Source organism: Mustela nigripes, chromosome 1, assembly GCF_022355385.1.
Source record: "Mustela nigripes isolate SB6536 chromosome 1, MUSNIG.SB6536, whole genome shotgun sequence".
Classification (NCBI taxonomy): Eukaryota; Metazoa; Chordata; class Mammalia; order Carnivora; family Mustelidae; genus Mustela; species Mustela nigripes.
In genome coordinates, this window is record NC_081557.1 from 92874493 (window position 1) to 92895700 (window position 21208).

Consider the following 21208-nt stretch of genomic DNA (forward strand, 5'->3'; position numbering starts at 1 on the left):
GGGCACCTTGCTGTAAGAGATGACAGAGCAGTGGTCTGTATGGGTGGGCCGAGGTGCTTACAGTTTCTGGACAGATAAGGGTTGGAAAGTCACCCTTTGCATTGCTGGGAATCACAGTAGAGAAATGGTGAAGTTATTAGCTCAGGAGGAACAGTTGGCCTTTCTCCTGTTGTTGGGTGCATACACTGAGAAAGTGCAAGTACATATTCCAATCCCTAGAGGGGAAGGAGAAGGGAATGTGGAGGCTCTCCTGCCTGCAGGGGGAGGTGTTATGGTTATTAGGAGTGTCACTTACCTGAAGGGAGGAGTTTGATAGACATTACTAGTGCTCACCAATATTTCCAAATATCTTCCCTTTCTTGTTCACGTGGAAGAATTAATCAGTATTGTGAGGCTAGTTCTGGCTAATGGAGTGTAGCCAGAAGAGATGTGTGAGTGTTTAAGAGTTGGCAGAGAGTTGGCATGCATTTTTCTCCATGTTTTGTCTCTCTCTCTCTCTTTAGAAAATTCTGAGAAATTTTTGGAAAATCCTGGTGATGTCACAATGTCTTGGAACTTACAGCAGCCTGGGTCCCTGAATGACGGTGTGGAACAGAGCCCCAGGCCCAACAGCGGTGGGTATGGAGATGAGTAAGAAGTAAATGGCTTGTCTTAAGTGACTGAAATTTTGGAATTCATGGTAATTGCAACACAGTCTAATTGATCCTGATGAGTGTTGCCAAAATCAAAGGGGTGGGTGGGTCCTTTCGTTTCTGGTATGAGGTCAAGGTTAGCAAACCAGGAATTGGAACCTGGGTGGGTCACTAGATATTTGTGCATACAGTTCGGGCTGAGAAAAGGCCAATTAAGAATGCTCATATAAAGAACTAGGGATGGGTGAGGGGGCTCCAGGGTGGCTCAGTAGGCTGGGCATCTGCCTTCTGCTTAGGTCATGATCCCAGGGTCCTGGGATGGAGCTTAGCAGGGAGTCACCTGTGCCCTCTCCATCTTCCCCCCTCTACTCTCTCTCAAATAAATACATAAATAAAATCTTTAAAAAAAAATAGTGGCAGGGTCAACTGATGAGTTGATGAGACCTGACAATGTAGCTGGGATTGATGTCATTGCCACTTCTGACATTCTGCTGCAATACAGGTCACAGGGGGCAGATCCCAAACCAGATCAATTCCAGAACCTTCCCCACTCCTTATGGACTGAATTGTGTCTCCTTTCCTCAAATTCATATGTTACAGTCCTAACCCCTAGTATGACTGTATTTGGAGATAGGACCTTGAGGGAATTAATAAGTGTTACAAGACATCATGAGGGAAGAGAGACCAGAGATCTCTCTGTCTCTAGTTGCATGCAGAGAAAAGCTGTATGAGGATGTGGCAAGAAGGTGACCGTGTACAAGCCAGGAAGAGAGGTCTTCCCTGAAACCAACCCTGATGGCGCCTTGATCTTGGACTTCTGGCCTCTGGAATGGTAAGAAAAGAGATTTCTGTTTCTTAAGCCATGCAGGCTCTGGTGTTTTGTTATGGCAGCCTGAGCTGACTATTACAGATCTTGACCTAGGACTTGTTCCCCAGTACTCTCTTCTCCACTCACCCCCTGGCTTTCCTGCGACCAACTTTGTATATGGCGTCAGATGTTTTGAGATGGAGAGGAAAGCGACCAGAGGGGAACAATGCAGATATGAACGCCTCCTTGTGCTTCTAACAACAGGCTTTTCTTTCCCACTAGACATCATGTACAGCTCTGTAAAATAGGGATAATTATCCTAGGTTTACCAATTGTATTCATTTGCTTAGCAACATTCTTGGAGCACCTACTATGTGCTAGAACACGATTCTGAGCGTTGGGGTGCAGGGTTGAAGAGGCAACAGCGCCTGTTCTCAAGTGACTGAGGGAATTGAGGACCCTCGGATAAGCTGCTAGTTCAGCGAGAAGAGGCTAGTAAAGGACTCAATCCTGGATTTTAGCTTTGTGCCTGGGCTCTTGGTAGAGAGAAGCAAAGCGGAGAAGTCTCTGTAAGAGACGCTGGTCCGCCAGCTGGAGTCTGCTAAAGCCCGAGAGGAAAGGGGCCATGGGAGTCCACGATGGGCCCTGTTTTTTTGCCCAGTCTCAGAACCACCTGAATCAGAACTGGCAGGATCCCCGGGAAATGCAGATGCGGCTTCCACCCAAGACCTAATGAATCGCCTCAGCTTTGTGTCCTCCGCACCTCACTGTCCCTTGTCACCTTTGCACTGATGCTAGCAGGCGAGTGTTTCTGGTGACTGCGTTTTACGGAACAGGAAACTGAGGCTCAGCGAGGCTTGATATATTGACCAAGGTCACACAGCTGGTAAGCGACGGAGCTGGGACCCACACTTAGGTTTGTCTGATGTCATTCTCTGTCCTGGCTTGGCCTGGGAGCGAGGCCTCGGGTGAGCAGGTAGCTTACTTCTCTAGCTTGCTCTCCTGTCCCAGTCCCTTGCTCCAGTGGCCCCAGAGTCCCCAGACTCTCGTGCCTCTGCAGAGACACTTTTCCTGGAGGCTTCCTTCTGTGCCATCACACTACTGGGCACCTCCAGCATCAGCCACACAACTCCCTTGACTTCTAGATCTCTCAGGACATGGACCCTCCTTCTGCCCCTCTCCTCCCTGCCCATGCCAAACAAAATAAAACCCAACAAACAAAATCTTTTTTCATTATACTTATAGGTCTTGATATCCATTTATTTTCACTCACTAGTCATCACATCTGATTGTGCGCTTATTATGTGCAGATATTGTTAAGTGCTAGAGATATCAAGAGTGCGTCTAAATGGATATGGTGCCAGCCCACACAGAGTTATGGTCAAGTGCACTTCGCACATTGAATCCTGTTCTCCTCCTCTCTCTGGACGTGTCAGCCCCTCAGTGCCATGCTGCACTGAGGAATCATGCTGCACCTGATAGAAGTCAGGTTTTAGAGTGGGCAGGACAATGCCTAGCATTAGCAGGTGCTGCGTGGAATAAATAAATTAAAGACATGGGGCAAAGGGTCACGAAGGGCAAGGTGAGTACAAGAGGCACATTTCAAGGAGGTCAGGCGGCCTGCCTTCTGTTGCTGCATCCTCAGAAGATGCTAAATTGTCTAATAAATGGTTTCCCAGCCCCGGGCCCTGGAGAGGGCAGCTGACGTGCCCGTAGGCCTGAGGCAGGCCCCCAGCCCAAGCCCATGGTGCGAGGATGCATTATGAATGCAAGGTGTAGGAAATAGAAACTATTAAACTCGCAAATCGGGACAGAAATGCCTTTGTGCGGCTGCAGAGTTGGGAAATGGTGCTAAAGCCATGCATTGCAAATCAGCCTGTGCTTGGCAGAGAGGGCTTTTATTCTCTGGCCCCCCGACGTTCCTTCGGCAGCTTTTGTGCGCAGCCCGGGAGGCCGTTCTGGGAGGAGAGAGAAACCGGTAATTTCGTGGCTGATTGGCACACTGTCCAGAGCCAATAACGATACTTGTTTTCTTGCTGAAGTGCTCAAAACCCAGATCTCGGCTCCTCTGTTTTATCCTTCTTTCTCTTCTGGTGATCCTCCCACTTCTTTTCCATGATGGAGAGAAATGGAACCGGGACTGCCTTCCTGATTCACATGGCTTCGTGTGGACGCTACGGGGATCGGGCTCCCATCAGGGCAATGCGTGAAGACAGAGGCCGTTCCAGGCACCCCGTTTGCTTTGGCAAAATCTACATAGATTTACTGTGTCGCTTTGGTACCTTTGGTGAGCTCAGTGTTTACACCTCCGTGAATCTATCCTGTGTCCCTGAAATGTACTATATTGTTTGTCCCAATGGAAGGATGAGGGTCGGTGACTTGTCCAAGGTCACAGGGTTGTAAATCATGGCACTGCGATTTGAAGTGAGATTTCACAGTCTGTGGTCTTGGGTTTCTTGAGTGTCCCCAGTGACACTTTGGTATTCACGACACCCATGCTGATTAAAGATGCCCTCTCTGGTGACTGGGGACTCTTTTTCTGGGTTCCTAACTGGTCAATTTTAAGTCACAGAGCCATCTTGAAATCTAACAGAAGTGTCTGGTTTGGAAATGGAATGGACTTTTTTTTGTTTTTTTTACAGTTTTTATTTAAATTTCAGTTAGTTGACATACAGTATAATATTAATTTCAGGTGTACAATTTCATGAATCAACACTTCCGTACAAGACCTGGTGCTCATCACAAGGGCCCTCCTTCCTCCCCATCCCCTGTTCCCCCCTCCCCGTACCTCCCCTCTGGCTACCATACGTTTGTTCTCTATAGTTAGGAGTCTGTTTCTTGGTTTGCCTCTCTCTCTCTCTTTCCCTTGGCTCATTTGTTCTGTTTCTTAAATTCCACATAGGAATGGAATCATGGTATTTATCTTTCTCTGACTCATTTATTTGCATTACTATTGCTTTCATTTATTATTGCTTAATATTATTCATCATTATTGCTAATCATACTACTATCCCGCTCCATCCATGTCATGGTAAATGGCAAGATTTCATTCTTTTTATGGCTCAGTAATATTCCATTGTGTGTGTGTGTGTGTGTGTGTGTACGCATGCGTGCGCGCACACCACATTTTCTTTATCCATTCATCAATCAGTGGACATTCGGGCTGTTTCCGTGAGTTGGTTATTGTAGATAATTTTGCTGTAGACATCGAGTGCATGTATTCCTTTGAATGAGTGTTTTTGTATCCTTTGGTGTAAATACCTAGTAGTGTAATTGCCAGCTGGTAGGGTAGCTCTATTTTTAACTTTTTATGGAAGCTCCACTGTTTTCCAGAGTGGCTGCACCAGCTTGCATTCCCACCAGCAGTGCCCGACGGCTCCCCTCTCTCCACAGCCTCACCGACACCTGTTGTTTCTTGTGTTGTTGATTTTAACCATTCTGACAGGTAGGAGGTGGTATCTCTTTGTGGTTTTGATTTGTACAAAACTGAATGGATCTTTGAAACTATGTAGCTTACTCCCTTTCCCTTCTGCACCCATTTTACAGATCATGAAAGCTTAGGCCCAGAGACTTAGGGATGGACCCAAGGCCATAGCCATCTCTAGTGGCAGGCTGAGGCCAGGAACGGGTTACCTTTGCTCCCTGTTCAGCTTTCTGTCCACTTCATCTGCGGCATTGATCAGGACTAGGTTTGGTTGTGAGTAACAGATACCCTCCAAAACAATGGCCTCACTCCCTGATGTAAAATAAATCGGAAACAAGCCAATCAGCTTTAAAAGACGTCAGAAGAAGGTATGACTCCATAGCGTTAGGAACCAAGACTCTTGCCATTTTGCCGTGTGTTGGCTTCCTTCTCAAGGTCACCTCATGGTCCTAGATGGCTCCTAGAGCTCCAGCCATCACATCCAGCAGCTGCAAGGAGGAGGCCCTTCCCTTTTAGAAGACATTCTGGAAGTTTGACACAACACTTCTGTTTCACTGGCCAGAATTTAACCTGTGGCCACGCTAGTTAAATGGGAGGTTGGAAGATGTCATGTTTTAGCTGGCTGCCTAGTTAGAAGTCAGGACTTGGGTTCTACTCCTGTGAAAACAGGAGGGAGCAACTGCGGGGAAGCAAGGAGCACCTTCCGGACAGGCTCTTCATCTGTGAACCGGCTGCCAACACCGTCCTCTCAGTCTGTAGCTCCAGGAATTCCCAGTGGGAGGGAAGCTGAACCAGCAGATACTGACTAGCAGAAAAACACGTTTGTTCGTTTGTTTTCCTTTCCTCTTCCAGATAAAGGCTTTGCCCTTTAGCTGTGCAAGAGTGTGCATCGTGGACTTTTCCACGTAATGCCACCTGGCAGAGGTTTTGGCGCGTCTGTTCTGGTCCGTGCCGAAGACGACATTGGTATAGCTTTGGTGCCTTCCTGGATCTTGTAAAACACCAGGGCGGAAGCTGAGTTGACAAAAGGAGACGTGCTGGATGGGAGTGTGTCGGCGTTTGCATCTTTCCAGAAGGGGAGGGAGCCTCTACACCCAAGTGTCCTGGTACGGTTCCAGTCCTGTCTCAGGCTGAAAACGTGCGAAACACTGATTGTGCTCGTGCGCCGACTCTTCCGGCAACAAGGAGCCGAGGCTGCTTCTTTGAAAGCCTAGCGGCAGGTAGAGGCTCCGCGTGAGCAACACGGAGTACGAAGCAGCTTCGAGGTGGGCGAGTGCGACCACCTCCTTCTACAGACACAAAAAACCGGGGGCCCAGAGATCTTAAGGTTTGCCCGAACTTTACAGAGGTGGGATGAGGGTTCTACGCTTCTGACTCCTAAGCTAAGTCTTTCCTTCTTTTCTCCTGTACCTGAAATATAGAGAGTTTATATGGTTCTCTAGCCATTTTGTGGGTGAGACTATAATTTTCCCAACTAAGGACTCTGAACCTCTCTTACATTTGAAGCACCGTGCGAGGCCTTGGTGGAAGGAGGGTACAGTTGTTCCCCTAAAGAAGTTGCGGTCTAGGGAGGGGTGCACATGTTTCCACAGCTAACTGCACGGGAGGAGACAGGAGAGGGGCACTAAGGGTAACACGGGATGTACGTGCTGATCGCTGTGCAAAGACTGGTTGGGGTGGGGATTGTGGCAGGGGTCTTTGAAGAAGAAGGAGCTTGGAGGAGGAGGTGGTCTAGATCAGCCAAAGGGCACAGCTAGAGCCTGAAAGTCACAATGATGGGGCGCCTGTGTGGCTCAGTCGGTTAAGCTTCTGCCTTCAGCTCAGGTCATGGTCTCAGGGTCCTGGGATCGAGCCCCACATCGGGCTCTCTGCTCAGCAGGGAGCCTGCTTGCCCCTCTCTCTCTGCCTGCCTCTCTGCCTACTTGTGATCTCTCTGTCAAATAAGTAAATAAAATCTAAAAAAAAGTCACAATGCTAGCTATAACCTCCCTGCCCTGGGCACTATTGCTAGAATTTGGAGGGCTCTGTAGTAGGACCTGAAGAGAGTAGCCCAGAAGGGTCTCCTCTGCCTCTAGGGGAGCGTTCCAGTCTCACTGACTTGCTGGGTACTATTCTTGGTCCTGTTTGGCCATTAAAACACCTGAAAGGGACCCAGGCACAACTTGGTCTCACCAAGACCAGCTGAGTCAGAGTCTCTAGGAGGGGCACTCTGGAACCAATCTGAAGGTCTCTTGGTGATGCTGATGTACGAGGGGGCATTTTAGAGGAAGTGGCAGGAGGAGGTATAGGGCATAATCAGCTGACCTCCACAGCGGAACCTCCAAAAGGAGGAGACCAGGTATGAGAAGTGAGCCGGCAGGGACCGGATTACGCTGGACTCGCTCTTCACTGTGCGGATGAGGATCTAGAGATCCAGAGCAGAGGGGAGCTTGCCCAGGCCTGGACCACCGCGGTTCATACCCCTACTCCTCCCAGCCCGGCCCAGAGACACATTCATTCAGCACGCCCCCTCCCTCTACAGGTTGCTCAGTCCGCAGCAAAGCCTCTACCCAGCAAACGAGGAGAAAAAGAGTCTTTGTGGCTGTGGGCGACTCTCTTCATTTGTGTGCAGGGGGAGGTCTGGCTGTTTCCAAGAGTGTTAATTAGGAAGTTGCCTGGTTCTCCTTTTAGCTTGTCTTTCTTCTTGCTTCTGAGATGGGCAGGCAGAGCTGGGGCTTCCGAGAAGAAGGGGCTGGTTGTGTTGATAGTGTGTGGGGGGGAGGTGGAGGTCATTACTCTCTACCCATGTTTGGAGGTGGGGAAAAGGATGGGGCAGTGCTCCACAAGTGACGGGGCAGGGGTTGGCAGGATGACTAAGAAGGATTGCTGCCTTCGGAGCTAGCTGAACAGAGCAAGGATGCCCCAGGGTAAAAGGGACAGCCAGCAGCTGCTGTCTGTCTGCAGTTGGTTTCTTGGTGGCGGTGAAACACATTGCTTGTTCATTGTCTTCCCTTGGGGGCAGTGGAGCAGTGGAGTCCAGACTTGTCCTGTTTCTCTTCTTATACACTCCCACGAGCCCCATACTCCTTCTTGGAAGTCCTTTTTTCAGTATATCTGCAATAATTTGTTCAATGTCTATTTCTTCTGACAAACAGGGGCCTCCTTGAGGGTCTGGCTTGTTCCCCTCATAGCCCCAGCACCTTGCACAGAGCCTGGCCAGCAGCAGGCATTCCGTAAGCATCTGTAGATGGTGCCGTGGACTCACTGCAGGGAGAAGCCCTCAGCTGGGCCTTTGGGATGCGGGTTCTCGCCTGATTCTGTCCCTGATGTTCTATGGGATCACGATCAAGTCGCTGTCTTTCTGAGCCTTGTGTTTCGCCAACAACAACAATAAATAAAGCTAAATTGCAAAGAGCATCACAATCTGTTTCTCAATATCTGAATCTTATCAGATGGGACATTGAACAGAGTTTTGGGGGGGGGGGTCCCGATTCTAGTTCCAGACCCACTACTTCCTGTTACCGCCTCAAGGGAGGTAGTGTGGGGGTCAGTCCTCTGAGTGGGTGCAAGGGACTTAGAGAGAAACCTTGACCGGCCACATACTCAGATGGTTTTCTTTGTGTAAGGGATGGCCCCTATGTGTTTTAACTGAGGACAGAGCAAAAAGTCTATTCAAGAGAGATTTGAGACATCAACCCACACTCGCACAGGTCTGTCTGTGCTAACAGGGGGTGAAGAAGAAGATGGCATAGCTGAAAGGGAGCAGGGTGTCTAACTCATGGGGAGGGGCGGATCAGAGCAGGTCTGACCTGGATGAAGGGTCTGGATTACAGCCCCTAGAGGACAACATCCCTAGAGGATGTTGTCTCTCATTGGGGTCAATGGCTGGTGGAGTCTGGGCACCGATTTCGGCTCCTTTGCTGATTTTCTTGAAGCTATGGGTAATGGTGTTTGTGTGGGTACAGATTTGCAGCGAGCACCTGCTGAAGCCCTTGTCTTGGGAGAGGCTCTGGCAGGATCCGGGAGCTTTGGGGAAAAGCCTGCGAGGCTGGCAGCTTGCTTTGCCCCTTCCCGTAGGGACCCCGGGTCCTCACTAGCAGAGGATCCAAGGACCCAGGTGTCCCCCCCAGGCCTGCCGGGCCCCCCTCCCTCTGCCAGTTTGGGGCTTATCCCTCTTGGCTCTTGCATGCCTCAGGAGGGACCCAGCCCAAATCATCTCGGCTCCAAGAGAGAAAAGGAAGAACATCTGTTAACACAAATGCTTTTCTAATTTCTTTTTAAATCTCACTCAGCATCTGCGTTAAACAAGGCTGATCGGCTTGTACAATATTTAATTTTGGAACCATTTCTAAAGGCACTTGTAAGAGGGGAGCAATGGGGAGGGCCACAGCTCCTAAATCTTTAACAGCACGCCGGGTAGGAGCTTCCGCCGGCTCCGGCCTAATCACACAGAGGAGAAGAAGCAGACACAGAATTTCTTAATAACAAATACCTTTGCAGCACCTCATTAAATCACTGCGTTTCAGAGACACAGCAGGACACTTGGGTGAATAAATAGTGCAATCTCCCAGTCTGAAGGATTTTCACATCTGACTTATTTCTCTTGCATGTGATCAGTTCTTTCTCTTTCTCCCTCTCTCTCTCCCTCCGCCTCTTAAAAATTTCCACAAATGATTTTAGCTGATGAGTTCAATTAACGAAGACATTAGAGCAAAGTTGAAAAGCGTCTCTTTCCTCTCTCCCTTTCCCTTTGCTTGCTCTCCCCGCGCACCGCCACCGCCCCCACTCCCCCCCTAGCCACAGAGCAGGATTTTGTGTGTTTTTGCAGTTTAACAAATAGCACTGCCAAATGAGAGATGAGAGAAGGAGAGGGGGTGGGGAGGGCAGGCTGGCTGATGGGAAAACAAAGCATTCCCTGGCTGGTGTTTATGGAGGTGGTGATATGCGGAGCCTGGGAGGGGGAGGGAGCAGGCCCGGGGCTCAGAGGTGCATCCAGGCTCCTGACCACCTGTGGATGTGGGTCCCTGTCCACGGGCCACACCAAGTCTCCAGGAGGACTTGCAACAGGACAAGGCAACTGAGGAAAGCCATCCGTTTTCAGCTGCTCCTCCGTGTGACTGTGCCCGACTGCGTGCCAGGCCCTGTACTAGATGCTAGAGTTAACTCTGTCATGAAAAATGTAAGCCAAAGCGGCTCTTCCCACATCCTCCTTCCTACAGTAGAGTCAGTCAATCCACTGATCAATACATCAAGATTTTAACGAAGAGGTCATAAACGGGCAGTCCAGGGACTAGCTCAAAAGCGGTTTTTGTTTGTCCTAAATACTGTTGGTTGCTTCTTTTTAAAAATAGAATCAGTTGCTCCGGTGCTGTGTTTTTAGAACTGTGATTTATGACCCCTTTGCGGGCCTCGAAATCGGTTTAGAAAGGATCCCAAGTTGCCTATTCTTACGTTTTGATTTTGGGAAAAATCTATCTCTGAGTAAGTCCCTAAGTGGTCTATTTTCCGAGTCTTTCAAGGCATGGGGGATATTTTCTCTTACTTTCATAAATAAATATCGCTCTAGGAATGATAGTGGAGGGGGGAGGAGGACAGAGTAGGATTGGAAGGAATGGGAAGGAATAGACCGACACGAGAAGAAGTAAGGGGAGAGGAGAGAGAGTGGTCCCCGTGTGGAGTACACGGTCAGATAACTACTGCTGCAGGTCTGTGCTGGTTCTATGCGGGGCTGGGATCTAAAAAGCACCTCACACTGTGGGTCCCAGACAGCAAAGCTGGGAGCCTCTGTTCCCATGGGGAATGTCCAACACTCAGCACGTACTCAGAGCTTCCCTTGATGCGGTCCTTGTGCTGTTTGGGGGTGAGGGGGGAGCGCACATTGACTGCCCTGCTTGCCCCAAGCTTCCGTGCGACACACGCTTTCCATGTGACCTCCAAGGTGGAGCCAGCCGCTGCCGGGGATGCTCCCACCAGTGGCCAGCGGCGTCAGTGTCCTAAGCAAACGTCCGCATGGTCGGGAGCTCGCAGGCTCTCTCTCCCTTGGATTCTGCCTATTTTCCAGTTTTTGTTTCTTAGCTTCTCCTCAATTCTGTGAGCCCATCGAGCTGCTTCTAATGAAGTCATATTGCCCGCACACGTTGGCCAGGGCCGGCTTCCATGCTTGCAAGCGAGAACCCGGCCACACTTAGGAGATCTCACATGAAAGGTTGGGTTTTTAGTTTCTTTTGGGCCGGGGGCTGTTGGGAATGAATGGAAAAGAATAGGGAAGATCTAGTTTGAGGTCTGTGTTTCCGTCTGGTAGGCCTCAGGATAGTACGTGAGTCTCCTGTGGCTGCTGAAACAAATTACTGCAAGTTGGGGGCTTAGTACAACAGAAACTTAGCCCACCACAGTGTTGGAGACCAGGAGTCTACAGTCCCCCAGGCTGTGCTTCATCCGGGGTTCAACGAGAGACTCTGTTCTTTGCCTCTTCTAGCTCCCGGTGGCTGCCAGGTCATTCCCGGCCTGGTGGCCACATCACCCTCAGTCTACCTCTGTCTTCCCATCAAGTTACCTTTTCCCTGTGGGTCTTTGTCATTTCCCTTTGCTCCTTCTTGTAAGGACATTTGTGATGGCCTTCAGGCCCCACACTGATCATCCAGGATCTCTCTCTCTCTTTTTTTTTTTTTTTAAGATTTTTATTCATTTATTTGACAGACAGAGATCACAAGTAGGCAGAGAGGCAGGTGGAGAGAGAGGAGGAAGTAGGCTCCCTGCTGAGCAGAGAGCCCGATGTGGGGCTCGATCCCAGGACCCTGGGATCATGACCTGAGCTGAAGGCAGAGGCTTTAACCCACTGAGTCACCCAGGTGCCCTGAAGATCTCTTTATCTTGGGATCCTTAACTTTATTTCTGCTAGACCCTTTTTTCCCCTCAAATAAGGGCACACCTAGAGGTTCTGGGGATTATGAGTGGATGCATGTTTTGGCCCATTACAGGTGGAACTCCACACTGTCACCCAGACAGCTACATTCATTCCCATAGCCGCCTGGGCCTTCCGGGATGTGAGATTTTGACCCCCTGACTTAACAAATGTGTGCTCCCTGCCCAGGCACAGTGAGGAGATGCAGAAAGGCAAGGCATGCTTTCCACCCTCCATAACCTGTCTCCCTGAGCACGGGTATCCAGAGAAGTTGGGGGGCAGTGATGAGGCTTCACGGGGCTGCTGGGTTTTATAGCGGTCTTGAAGGATTTGGGTGAGTAGCAGGGAGTGGAGACTCACAGTCTCCTGGTGTGAACTGCTCCAAGTGCTGGGAAGATGGCAGTGAACAGCACAAAGTCTGTGCTATTAAGGAACACTAGGAACAAAGGCATACGAACATCAGACACTAGAGGTGTGATGGAAAATGGGGGTGTGAATACGGAGGGAAAGGGGGTGTTGCTATTTTCCGAGGGTGGCCTGGGAAGCCCTCTCTGATAAAGTAACATTTGAATGGAGTCCTAAAAGAACTCTAAAAGAGTTCTCCCTAAAAGAGGGTAGGAATCACATATATAATTCTAGGAACAGCAATCCAAGCAGGAGGACAAGGATGGGCAAAGGCCCTGGGGCAGCTGCCTGCTTTGTATGTTCTGGGAGTGGCAAGAAGGCTGATGATGTGGCTGAAAAGGATCCAGCAGGCGAGTGGTGGGAGACGAAGACCAGGACGGGGCTGCGGTCATGGGCAGGACTTTGCAAGAGCTAAGGATCAAGGGAACATTTCTTAACAAATCTTTCCAGCAGGGGATCATGAGCACAGATGAGAGAGGGGGGAAAAAAAAGCTTCAATTTTACTAACCTCTAACTGGAGTTAGCATCTCCTTTGATTACAAATGTAGGCCCCATCCATAGCATGGAATCCGTAGTAATTCTGGCAGTACCTTGGACTTTGTCACCCATGGAAATCACAGATATTTTTACATCATATTACAGTTATTACACTTAATCTTGAAATATTGTTTTCTCCCAGCAGTACTTCAAAATCGTGTAATTAGACCCGCCACTAGAACTTATTATTTACTGCATTAATAAAAAGCTCATATATTACTATATCACAAATTAGTTTTTAAAAAATATTTTTATAACGGCACTTCAATATAATTTACTTCCTATGTAATCCTATGTATTTTATTTTATGCATTTAAAGACGTGATTCTGGGAAGAGGTCCAAAGGCTTCACCAGACTGCCTGGGGTGTCCACGTGCATGAAAAGGGGAAGGACCTCTGTCTTCATGCCTTTCAGATGTAGCCCCGACTTTACCCTTTGGCCCCATTTCTGGCCACCCCTGACCCCCTGCCCCCATGACTCTATACTTCATCCGTACTGAGCTACAGACGGTTGCTCCAGATGTGCTCTTCCTTCCTGCGAGCCTTTGCAGATGCTGCTCGTTCTGCTTTGAACACTCTTGCCCTTTGCCAACTCCCGCTGGTCCTTCGAGTCTCTGCTTTGCCGGCACTTTCTGCAGGACGCCCTCCCTGATTCCCCCCGCTGCTGTGGGAGTGTCCACGCGCTCAGGTGGACTGTTTCCTGCTCTGTTCTCCCCTGGACCACCTGCTCCCGGAAGGCAGCTGCCTGCAGGCTCCCCCGTGCTTAGCCCCGGGCCTGGCACGCAGCGGGGCTCAGTGCGCAGAGTATCTGTGGGCTCCGAGCATGAATCGTCTTCCCGACTTCTGAGACCATCTTGTGATGTCTTTGGTGTTTGCTGCTTTCTGTAAATGAAGAAAGAGGGGGAGCAGGGGGTTAGTCCATGAAGGAGAAGCACTAGAGAAAGGGGCTTGGAGATTTGGAGACAGTCCAGACTCTGCAAGGAGCAAGGGCACTGAGGGGAACAGAGGGGGCTGGGCTGCGGGGTCAGGGCCTGACGCGGTTGGCAGCGAGAGGAGGTCAGTTTCCTGTCCCTCTTCCCACCCCTCTTCCTGTCCTCTGGGGAAGAAGACCCGGAGACTTTGGTCACCAGGCTTGGTTGCAATTCCGACCATTCATACCTCAGTCTCCTCTCTGAGCTTGGAATTTCTCGCTGTTTTCTGCTTTTACCACCTGACCGATGTCTTGTTTCTTCAGGCAGTGTAGGGATCCCATCTTGGTAGTAAAAAAGTGAGATAGACTTGACTTTCCTCTGCAGCCCTCATGAGCTGCGTGACCTTGAGCAAGTTTCTGAGACCCTGAGAGCATCTAGTACCTATAGGTTCCCCACTCGACTCGTGTTCCTGGCAAGCCCTCATCAGGAGTGACACCTGATTTGTTTTTAGTCTTCTTGATTTTGCTCATCCTTGCCCTCTGTCCATGGGTTGGCCCAGCTCTCAAGGCCCCCCAGGCCAGCATTGTGTCGGTGGAAGCCACAGCCGTCTTTCCAGGCCCAGATCTAATGCCACCTTCTTTTGTGAAGTCTGTGATGCTGTTGGCAACGGGCACGTTATTCAACCCTTCTGTGTCCTCCCCCAACTGTAGGGAATCACTGTGGTGGTCATGTGAGCCAACATACCCAAGGATGCTTGCACACAGTAGGCGCCTACTGCAAGCTTCCTTCCTTACTGGGGTGTTGGAAGCAGCTGTCTCTATACGCACGGAGACTCTGCCCTTATCTCGGTTAGTAGTCCCCTCTCTAAGATGTTCTGTCCCCAGGCACGTGCACTTCCTTATTCTCCAGCTTGCCTTCCTCTGGCTGTGTCCCACACAGATCTCTTCTATCAATCTTTTAGTGCCTTCTTCTTGAGCCACGAGGCTGCAGGCCTGGGTCGTATCCACATCAAAGGGCTGCTCTGGGAGCTGGATGGAGTTCTCCTCCGAGGTAGCTAAGGGACCTCACCATTTGTCTGTGCCTTTGGGGGCAAGGCTTGGGGCTACCTGTTTTTATCTGGGCTCATGCTTTGGGCAAAGAGTAAATGCCACCAAGTGAGATTTTTAAACGCTGGTCTGGAAGAGTCATTAGGAAGGAGGCCTGGCATTTACCGAAGGCCCTTTGGGATAGACACTTACCAGCCCTGTTTGGACCCTTGCCCTTCTCTGATCTATGTGGTAGGTAATATTTGCCCCCATTTTATAGACTAGGAAACTGAGGCTTCAGGGATTAAGGCATTTTCTCCACGTTGCCCAGTTTGTGAGTGTCACAGCCAGGAATCAAGTTTTTTATTGATCTGCCTTCAAAGCCTAAAGCCTTCCCCTTCTGCCCCTCTTTCTGGACACCCCTGCCCCCCAGCATCAGTAAACAAGGCTAGGTTGCTGCGTCCTCATGGGGGCAGGAGTCCAGCTGGCTCATCCTGGGTGAGGTGCACAGAGACACCACAAGACTACACCTTCCTAACCTGCACAACAGAGGCCAGGAGTTCTGTGAAGGCTACTGTCTTCAGTGGCCGAGAGTGAGGGGAACATCTGGGTTCCCAACCTTGTGACCCAGGGTCCAGAGAACATACCAGGGGTGCAGTGGCATCTGGGGCCTGGGATGCTCAGTGGGCCATGGAAGTAATGATGTCATTGGCCTGCCCGAACCCTGCCCAAGCTGCTCCGGCTGGCCGGGAGCCCACAAAACCTGGGACACTGCCCACATACTCTGGAAGGGGACTCTGACATGCAGGCTAGAAGAGGCCTCGGACATATTACCTGGACTTCCGATTACTGGTTCTTCTCAGTGGGCCCACTCACTGACTTTCCCGACTCCTCTACATTCCCCTCCAAGTCCCCCTCTTCTGTCTTCTCCTTCTGTTCTCTTATAGAACCTCTGCAGCTCCCCATTCTTCATTTTCATCCCAGGACCACAGTTTGAGATTGGGCCATATATAGTTAAGAGCATGGATTCTGGAGCCAGACCCCCGGCTGACTGCAACCCCACTGACTTGCCCTGTGATGTCTGTAGCCACCCTGTGCCTCATTGTCTCCATCTGTCCAATGGAGATAATAATGGTGCCAGCCTCGTCGCCTCTCCCCTCTGCCCTCGTGTGTGTACCCTGCGGTCCAGCCGGCCTGGACGCTGCCTGCCACTCTTGATCAGTCTGTGCGCCCTCCCCTGACCAGCATCCTTCTCATTCTCTCCTGGAAAGCTCAGTGCATGTGTCTCCCCAGGAAATTCTGCCTGCACGCCGGACCCGGTCTGTGAGCACCGTGACATCCCATGAGACACTGCATCCCTTTTCCCGGTCCCATCTTTGAATTTGGGTGTGAACCTTTGATACAGCAAACACCCAACACTCCCATGTCAGATTAAAACCAGGGGCTCTGGGCGCCTGGGTGGCTCAGTGGGTTAAAACCAGGGGCTCTGACGATTTACCTCTTCTACATAAGTGCCTCTCAATGACAATTCTTTCTAATTCTTTCTAATGTTATGGTGGAGAGAGCTCACTTCCATAGACAGTATCTATTCTCATCCTCAGAGCATCTCTGGGAAGAAAGTTATTAGCCCATTTGACATAGTGGGGAGTGAGTATCAGAGATGTTTCCTGCGTTGCTCCAGGTCACATGGCTAGTAGACTTCTGGCTCTGCTTCCCCTTCCGGACATCCCCTTGCCTCTCCCATTGTTTGGATTCAGACATAGTGAGCTCCCCACGTTGACTCAAAACATTTCAGAGCAACAACTCTTGTTCTCGATACTGATGGGGAGAGTCCTGGGTCTCTCCTTCCCCGGGCCTGAGGATTCTCTCCTCCAAGGAGCTTGAGTGAAACAATGCTGCCCAGAAAGCAGATGAGGCACGTAGGTCCCCAACTACTGGGCAGTGGTTTGGAGCCACACAGATCTCGGCTTAGAACCCATGCACTGCGCGTCCATTTCCACCTGTGTGAGATGGTTTGCTCCCAGCACCCGGGGCAGTCGTGGTGAAGGAAGGCTGACATGTTTGTAGGTCCTCCAGCACGGCGCCTGGAGCGCCAGCGATGCCCAGGGACATAGCAGCTCATAATAAGAGTTAAAGGTGAGGAGTTACTTTGCTCTAGGGACTGTATTATTTTCCCCGCTTATCTCCTTTATTTCTCCCTATGGTCCCTTGCAATACGGTCACTCCCTCTCTGCCCCCTTTCTGACAGAGGAGGAAGCAGAGGCTCAACCTGGTACAGAGTAGCCAAACGCCACATCGTTTTTAAACAGGGCCACACGCAGGGCTGTGCCTGTTTGCTCATGGAGGCCTCCCTGTCTTCTATGCCTGGATACAGGGCCCACAGTTAGAGGCTATAGATGGAAATTGTATTATATGATTGTGGTGCCAGCAACCAAATCTGGAGGATGGTTTTGACAAGCTTAGCCTGCCAACGTGGGGTCGGAAGTTTGAGCTTGGGAATGTGTTGCTAGGGCTGCGATATGGGTGCCGGGAGGGAGGCTGGTGCTGGGCTGTGGCCACTGCAGGACCACAGAGCGGGGAGGGGAGAAGCCCCTTTTCTTCTCTAGGCACCGGGGCTGGAGGCAGAGCCGTGGGCCCGCTGGGCCTGCGGTGCCCACGAGGATGCCCTGATGGATGGACTGTGACAGAGAACTTACTCTCCTGGGCCCCAGCACCGGCCCTCCAACCACCAGCCAATGGGGACCTGAGTCCCACTGAGCTGCTGGCCCTAGGCAAAGACAGACACTTTGTGCAAACAATACCTCCTCCCTGGGGGCTCCTATCTCCCTGGGCATCCTCTGAAAGAAACAGTGTGGAGCAGAGAACCAGCAAGGCCAGACCCGCAGAGGCCGTCTGCCCAGGGCGGCCCTACCAGGGATAACTCTGGCCAGTCCTGCTCAGTCCCACTTGGATCAGGAGGCCTCTGTGGGCTCCCTCCTTTCACCCAGCTCAGGAGCGGTGAGGAAACCATCAGAGGTGACACTGGTTGGTGGTCTGGATAGAAAACTAAGGACACGAAGGCTGTACGGGAGGCTGTTCTGGCTCTGGGTCCATGTCCTCAACACTGACCTCCCCCCAACCCCATAATACGATGGTCTACTTCTTTCAAGGACTTAGTGAAATCTAGCCCTGGAGGGCCCTCTGCACCGAATTTCAAACAGTGCTGTGGCTCAGGCACTTTTCTGTGGACTTGGCCACAGAGGATGACTTTGGGGTGAAGACAGCTTAGAGGGTGTCACCTGTGCTGGGATGCAAGGCTCAGTGAGTGGGAAGGGGCTGAGACTTCAGCCCTGACTTGTCCCCTTGGAAAGTTCACATCCACAGCCTGGTCTACAAGGATCTGACAGCAACCAGGTCTCAGCAACTACCAGCCTCTCCTCCCGCCCACCTTGCAGCCATGTTGGTTCCTTTGGCGAATCCTCCCTATCTTGGAGCTCTTTGCATTGGCAGCTCTCTCTCCCTGGAACATTCTTTCTGTTCCCACCAGGGTAACTGCCATGCACCCTGTTGTTCTCAGTGTAAATGTTACCTCCTGAGGGTAGCCCTCCCTGACCTCTCAGACTGGCATAAGACCCCCATGTACGCTCTTGCAACAGATTGCATACAGTCGTCATGAATTACTTGTGTATTTGCCCTCCCCTTCCCACTTCCGGTGTGGAAGCAACATGAAGGCCAGGACGATTTTGTTTATTATAGTATCTCCAGCATGGAGAGCAGCGCCTGACACAGGATAGGCACTCAATAAATCAGTATTGATTGTGTGAGTGAAAGGCCTTTCCCTAATTTACTGACCCTCTAGGAAGCTCAGGGTGAGGTGTGGTCACAGCACTTTCCAAAGGGCAAGTGCCTGCCACAGAGAAACGGCTCATCCGGGCACCTGGCATAGGATGCAGCTCTGTGTCCCTCCTGTTTGCCCCGGAGCGCCCACACGTTCAGACTCCAACCAGCGGCCTGCAAATTCTCTCATCTTTCCCATGATTCTTCGCTCTTGGCTTGCTCACCCGTGTCCTGGGGAAGAAGGTTCCGGCTCTCTATGCACCGAGCTCAGGAAAACACAGCATCGGCACCACCTTATCTTTTATTTTTAACCAGCAATTGCTCTTGCTTCCGGCAGACTTCTTTTCAGTGTGGGGCCTGTAGGCCAGTGCTGATTTGCATGCTTGGCTCTGCTCTTGGGAGCCGAGTGTCTCAGATGGTCACCTGAGATACAGAGACACGTCCTGACCCCTTCTGGTTTCTCTCTTCGACATACAAAGTCGGAATGCAGGTGCTGATTACAAAAGGCAACGTCCCAGGTGAGGTGAAGGATCTCAGAAGCAAGAGGATAGAGAGACGGGGAGTGCCTCCGTGGGAGCCGAGGGCCAGGCCTGAGATCCCGGCCGACCTCCCTGTGATCCGGACTTGGCTATGGAGCTATGTCCAGCTCTTCTCCCTTCTTCCAAATATGCCACAGGCTCTGCTTATACTATTTTTTTTTTTAATTTACTCTTTCAACTAACATTTATTGAGCACTTGCTAGGTAAGTGCGTGGTTCTAGAAGCTTCGATTGGGGTGGGATGACAAATGGGCTTCCAAGGCGTTAGCCAGCCTTTGCCTTGCTTCAGAGTCACAATCTGGGGCGAGAATAAAAGATTCCGTGATCAGTATCTATAATTGATGCGGGGAGAGGAGAGCTAGTTAATGTGGCTAGAGACTTGTCAGGGAAGGCTTCACGGAGCTTGTTGTCCGCACTGCGTCTCTGCAAGCCGAGACCTTGTGGGGATAGGCACATTCCAGGTAGAGGGAACAGCGCTTGTGAAGGTATGGAGGCCAGAAGGTGGACAATGAACTTGAGAAAGAGCCTCCTGAATGTGGCTAGAATCTAGATCTCATGACAGCAGGTGGTGAAGGATGAGGTGGGGAAGATAGGCGTCTGCCAGTTTGAAAAGCTCAGGATCACTTTGGAATCTCTACATGCTGCCTACCTCTCTAAATAGCCTGCAAGGGTCTTGAGGGGAGGCACCTCTGACGGGAGGCTGTGTCTGTGATCATGGCCCTGCCTTCCAGTTCCAGGCCCGGGAATTGCATCGTGGCCAGAGGAGGAGTCCGAGCCTGGCCGGGCTGGGGGACAGGGCCACCGGGAGCCAGAAAGGATCCTCCCACATGAAGTCTGAAAGGAAGCATCTTGCAGCTCCGTCTAATTACAGGGTAAGTGAGCGGGCCTCCCTCCTGGTTAATTTGCTATGTGCCTTTATTGCCAGCAGAAGACAGATGACTCACAGAGGGTATGCCATATAGACCTGCCAGTAATTGTCTTTATGACTTCATGAGACTTTTATGGCCCCCGCTGGGAAAGGTGTTTTATTTTTCTTCTTTTAATTCTCCATTTTCAGTCGGTAAATAACCAACTTCCTGGGAGCAGGAGGACTGTCAAGTTCAGGATCGAGGTGAGACACTCCCAACAAGAGGGCCCGTGGCTGTAGAAGTCACGGCCGGGGCGGGGAGCCAGGCGCAAACGCAGGGGACGAGGTGTCTGACTCACCCTAGAGTACATGGGGTGGATAATCCCCAACAGTGATTAATATATACATCATCAAAATTTAAAAGTGAATAAATGTTTCTTTTCAGCAGATTTACTTTCTCAATGATGCTTGGCTTAGATTAATGATAATGCGAGTTTATGTTTCCAAAGTACACACAGATTGCTGTGCTTGGAGGGTTGCGGGGAGGAGGTGGGAGTGAGTGGGCAGGGAGGGGACGTGCGGTGGCTGCAAAGAGCGCTGTGTGAGAGCGTGGCTGCAAGCACGTTATTTTTAATTAATGTCCAGTCTCTACACGTGCAAGATGGGCAACGGTCAGCTGCTTGAGAATGAGGTGGCGTTGCATTTCTCTGGAACTGCCCCCTACTGGCTTGCCAAAGCTAATGCTCAATTTTCAGGAATTTTCTGAGTTGTTTTAAATCATAGTGGCAGCTTGAAATCAATCCTAGAGGGATTACTTACACTTAGGTAACTGGCAAGCCCTACAGAGCAGAGCCCCGCCCCTCCACCCCCATCTGGTTCTTAAACCATTTTAGCGATCCATATCACTGGAGCGTTCACACGGGGGTGGGGGACCACTTGGCAGGATAAAAATATTATCTAAATATTTAAATTGATAGGTATTATCAATAATATTTATCGATCACTTATTATATGCCAGGCACTGTTCTAAGCACTTTACATGCATATCTCTCTCCATGAATCCTCTCAACAATCCCATGTGGCTGGTGCTTCTTGAACCTAAGATATGCCCAGAAAGCTGAGACTTGGAGTCAGAGGCAGGAGAGATTAAGTCCACCTCCATTCCCTTCCTTTATGGAGGAGGCAATTGATAGCCAGAGAGAGGAAGCGTATTGGCCAAGTCAGCGGCTAGGGCATAGGTCTATTGGCTTCCCAGCCATTGTCTGTTCTCCTTGCCTTGTTCTTCCAGCTTGCCAAGGTTTAGCCCTGCCTAAGTCCAGGCAAGAGCTGAGCCCAAAAACTGGGGGCTGGCCGAAGGAGGCTGCACCAGGCGGGAGTCCATGCGG

The 21208-nt window shown here is 50.7% G+C and overlaps 1 long non-coding RNA gene across 1 annotated transcript; it reads left to right on the forward strand.

The window, feature by feature from the left end:
* Positions 1 to 1349: 1349 nt before the first annotated feature.
* Positions 1350 to 20257, forward strand: LOC132012869 (uncharacterized). Its single transcript, XR_009402787.1, has 3 exons — positions 1350 to 1464; positions 19708 to 19848; positions 20034 to 20257. It is a non-coding gene; the product is annotated as an uncharacterized LOC132012869 (long non-coding RNA).
* Positions 20258 to 21208: the final 951 nt, after the last annotated feature.